The sequence below is a fragment of the Lampetra planeri genome, chromosome 1 (genome assembly GCF_965212315.1).
Source record: "Lampetra planeri chromosome 1, kcLamPlan1.2.h2, whole genome shotgun sequence".
NCBI classification, from domain to species: Eukaryota; Metazoa; Chordata; class Hyperoartia; order Petromyzontiformes; family Petromyzontidae; genus Lampetra; species Lampetra planeri.
The window spans coordinates 235,150-240,390 of NC_136107.1; positions in this window are offsets into that span (position 1 = coordinate 235,150).

Sequence of the window (5,241 nt, forward strand, 5' to 3'; positions counted from 1 at the left end):
GATCGAACCCGCGACCTCTTGCACAGCAGGCGAGGTAGTCAACATCTCCTGCACAGCAGGCGAGGTAGTCAACATCTCCTGTACACCAGGCGAGGTAGTCAAGATCTCCTGTACACCAGGCGAGGTAGTCAACATCTCCTGTACACCAGGCGAGGTAGTCAACATCTCATGTACACTAGGCGAGGTAGTCAACATCTCCTGTACACTAGGCGAGGTAGTCAACATCTCCTGTACACCAGGCGAGGTAGTCAACATCTCCTGTACACCAGGCGAGGTAGTCAACATCTCCTGTACACCAGGCGAGGTAGTCAACATCTCCTGTACACCAGGCGAGGTAGTCAACATCTCCTGTACACCAGGCGAGGTAGTCAACATCTCCTGTACACCAGGCTAGGTAGTCAACATCTCCCGTACACCAGGCGAGGTAGTCAACATCTCCCGTACACCAGGCGAGGTAGTCAACTTCTCCTGTACAGCAGGCGAGGTAGTCAACATCTCCTGTACACCAGGCGAGGTAGTCAAAATCTCCTGTACACCAGGCGAGGTAGTCAACGTCTCCTGTACACCAGGCGAGGTAGTCAACATCTCCTGTACACCAGGCGAGGTAGTCAAGATCTCCTGTACACCAGGCGAGGTAGTCAACATCTCCTGTACACCAGGCGAGGTAGTCAACATCTCCTGTACACCAGGCGAAGTAGTCAACATCTCCTGTACACCAGGCGAGGTAGTCAACATCTCCTGTACACCAGGCGAGGTAGTCAACATCTCCTGTACACCAGGCGAGGTAGTCAACATCTCCTGTACACCAGGCGAGGTAGTCAACATCTCATGTACACCAGGCGAGGTAGTCAACATCTCCTGTACAGCAGGCGAGGTGGTCAACATCTCCTGTACACCAGGCGAGGTAGTCAACATCTCCTGTACACCAGGCGAGGTAGTCAACATCTCCTGTACACCAGGCGAGGTAGTCAACATCTCCTGTACACCAGGCGAGGTAGTCAACATCTCCTGTACACCAGGCGAGGTAGTCAACATCTCCTGTACACCAGGCGAGGTGGTCAACATCTCCTGTACATCAGGCGAGGTAGTCAACATCTCCTGTACAGCAGGCGAGGTGGTCAATATCTCCTGTAGACCAGGCGAGGTAGTCAACATCTCCTGTAGACCAGGCGAGGTAGTCAACATCTCCTGTAGACCAGGCGAGGTAGTCAACATCTCCTGTAGACCAGGCGAGGTAGTCAACATCTCCTGCACACCAGGCGAGGTAGTCAACATCTCCTGTACACCAGGCGAGGTAGTCAACATCTCCTGTACACCAGGCGAAGTAGTCAACATCTCCTGTACACCAGGCGAGGTAGTCAACATCTCCTGTACACCAGGCGAGGTAGTCAACATCTCCTGTACACCAGGCGAGGTAGTCAACATCTCCTGTACACCAGGCGAGGTAGTCAACATCTCCTGTACAGCAGGCGAGGTGGTCAACATCTCCTGTACACCAGGCGAGGTAGTCAACATCTCCTGTACACCAGGCGAGGTAGTCAACATCTCCTGTACAGCAGGCGAGGTGGTCAACATCTCCTGTACACCAGGCGAGGTGGTCAACATCTCCTGTACACCAGGCGAGGTAGTCAACATCTCCTGTACACCAGGCGAGGTAGTCAACATCTCCTGTACACCAGGCGAGGTAGTCAACATCTCCTGTACACCAGGCGAGGTGGTCAACATCTCCTGTACATCAGGCGAGGTAGTCAACATCTCCTGTACAGCAGGCGAGGTGGTCAACATCTCCTGTACACCAGGCGAGGTAGTCAACATCTCCTGTACACCAGGCGAGGTAGTCAACATCTCCTGTACACCAGGCGAGGTGGTCAACATCTCCTGTACACCAGGCGAGGTAGTCAACATCTCCTGTACACCAGGCGAGGTAGTCAACATCTCCTGTACACCAGGCGAGGTAGTCAACATCTCCTGTACACCAGGCGAGGTGGTCAACATCTCCTGTACATCAGGCGAGGTAGTCAACATCTCCTGTACAGCAGGCGAGGTGGTCAACATCTCCTGTACACCAGGCGAGGTAGTCAACATCTCCTGTACACCAGGCGAGGTAGTCAACATCTCCTGTACACCAGGCGAGGTAGTCAACGTCTCCTGTACACCAGGCGAGGTAGTCAACATCTCCTGTACACCAGGCGAGGTAGTCAACATCTCCTGTACACCAGGCGAGGTAGTCAACATCTCCTGTACACCAGGCGAGGTAGTCAACATCTCCTGTACACCAGGCGAAGTAGTCAACATCTCCTGTACACCAGGCGAGGTAGTCAACATCTCCTGTACACCAGGCGAGGTAGTCAACATCTCCTGTACACCAGGCGAGGTAGTCAACATCTCCTGTACACCAGGCGAGGTAGTCAACATCTCATGTACACCAGGCGAAGTAGTCAACATCTCCTGTACAGCAGGCGAGGTGGTCAACATCTCCTGTACACCAGGCGAGGTAGTCAACATCTCCTGTACACCAGGCGAGGTAGTCAACATCTCCTGTACACCAGGCGAGGTAGTCAACATCTCCTGTACACCAGGCGAGGTAGTCAACATCTCCTGTACACCAGGCGAGGTAGTCAACATCTCCTGTACACCAGGCGAGGTGGTCAACATCTCCTGTACATCAGGCGAGGTAGTCAACATCTCCTGTACAGCAGGCGAGGTGGTCAACATCTCCTGTAGACCAGGCGAGGTAGTCAACATCTCCTGTAGACCAGGCGAGGTAGTCAACATCTCCTGTAGACCAGGCGAGGTAGTCAACATCTCCTGTAGACCAGGCGAGGTAGTCAACATCTCCTGCACACCAGGCGAGGTAGTCAACATCTCCTGTACACCAGGCGAGGTAGTCAACATCTCCTGTACACCAGGCGAAGTAGTCAACATCTCCTGTACACCAGGCGAGGTAGTCAACATCTCCTGTACACCAGGCGAGGTAGTCAACATCTCCTGTACACCAGGCGAGGTAGTCAACATCTCCTGTACACCAGGCGAGGTAGTCAACATCTCCTGTACAGCAGGCGAGGTGGTCAACATCTCCTGTACACCAGGCGAGGTAGTCAACATCTCCTGTACACCAGGCGAGGTAGTCAACATCTCCTGTACAGCAGGCGAGGTGGTCAACATCTCCTGTACACCAGGCGAGGTGGTCAACATCTCCTGTACACCAGGCGAGGTAGTCAACATCTCCTGTACACCAGGCGAGGTAGTCAACATCTCCTGTACACCAGGCGAGGTAGTCAACATCTCCTGTACACCAGGCGAGGTGGTCAACATCTCCTGTACATCAGGCGAGGTAGTCAACATCTCCTGTACAGCAGGCGAGGTGGTCAACATCTCCTGTACACCAGGCGAGGTAGTCAACATCTCCTGTACACCAGGCGAGGTAGTCAACATCTCCTGTACACCAGGCGAGGTGGTCAACATCTCCTGTACACCAGGCGAGGTAGTCAACATCTCCTGTACACCAGGCGAGGTAGTCAACATCTCCTGTACACCAGGCGAGGTAGTCAACATCTCCTGTACACCAGGCGAGGTGGTCAACATCTCCTGTACATCAGGCGAGGTAGTCAACATCTCCTGTACAGCAGGCGAGGTGGTCAACATCTCCTGTACACCAGGCGAGGTAGTCAACATCTCCTGTACACCAGGCGAGGTAGTCAACATCTCCTGTACACCAGGCTAGGTAGTCAACATCTCCGTACACCAGGCGAGGTGGTCAACATCTCCTGTAGACCAGGCGAGGTAGTCAACATCTCCTGTACACCAGGCGAGGTAGTCAACATCTCCTGTACACCAGGCGAGGTAGTCAACATCTCCCGTACACCAGGCGAGGTGGTCAACATCTCCTGTAGACCAGGCGAGGTAGTCAACTTCTACTGTACAGCAGGCGAGGTAGTCAACTTCTCCTGTACAGCAGAGGGCGCTCTGTGACGCGTCAGGGCGCAGCTCCCCTCACGGCCGTCGCCTCTACCGAGGCGAGCACCGGGGCAGTGCTCACCCTGTGGGGGGGGGGGGGGTAGAGGCTCACCCTGTGGGGGGGGGGGGGTAGAGGCTCACCCTGTGGGGGGGGGGGGGGTAGAGGCTCACCCTGTGGGGGGGGGGGGTAGCGGCTCACCCTGTGGGGGGGGGGGGGGGGTTAGAGCTCACCCTGTGCGGGGGGGGGGTAGCGGCTCACCCTGTGGGGGGGGGGGGTTAGAGGCTCACCCTGGGGGAGGGGGTTAGAGGCTCACCCTGTGGGGGAGGGGGGAGGTTAGAGGCTCACCCTGTGGGGGGGGGTTTAGAGGCTCACCCTGTGGGGGGGGGGTAGCGGCTCACCCTGTGGGGGGGGGGGGGTAGCGGCTCACCCTGTGGGGGGGGGGGTTAGAGGCTCACCCTGTGGGGGGGGGGAGGTTAGAAGCTCACCCTGTGGGGGGGGGTAGCGGCTCACCCTGTGGGGGGGGGGGGTTAGAGGCTCACCCTGTGGGGGGGGGGGGTTAGAGGCTCACCCTGTGGGGGGGGGGGTTAGAGGCTCACCCTGTGGGGGGGGGGGGGTTAGAGGCTCACCCCTGTGGGGGGGGGGGGGTTAGAGGCTCACCCTGTGGGGGGGGGGGGGGTAGAGGCTCACCCTGTGGGGGGGGGGGGGGTTAGAGGCTCACCCTGTGCGGGGGGGGGTAGCGGCTCACCCTGTGGGGGGGGGGGGGGGGGGGTTAGAGGCTCACCCTGGGGGAGGGGGTTAGAGGCTCACCCTGTGGGGGAGGGGGGAGGTTAGAGGCTCACCCTGTGGGGGGGGTTAGAGGCTCACCCTGTGGGGGGGGGGGTAGCGGCTCACCCTGTGGGGGGGGGTTAGAGGCTCACCCTGTGGGGGAGGGGTAGCGGCTCACCCTGTGGGGGGGGGGGGGGTAGCGGCTCACCCTGTGGGGGGGGGGGTTAGAGGCTCACCCTGTGGGGGGGGGGGGAGGTTAGAAGCTCACCCTGTGGGGGGGGGGTAGCGGCTCACCCTGTGGGGGGGGGGTTAGAGGCTCACCCTGTGGGGGGGGGGTAGCGGCTCACCCTGTGGGGGGGGGGGTTAGAGGCTCACCCTGTGGGGGGGGGGGTTAGAGGGCTCACCCTGTGGGGGGGGGGGGTTAGAGGCTCCACCCTGTGGGGGGGGGGGTTAGAGGCTCACCCTGTGGGGGGGGGGGGTTAGAGGCTCACCCTGTGGGGGGGGGGTTAGAGGCTCAC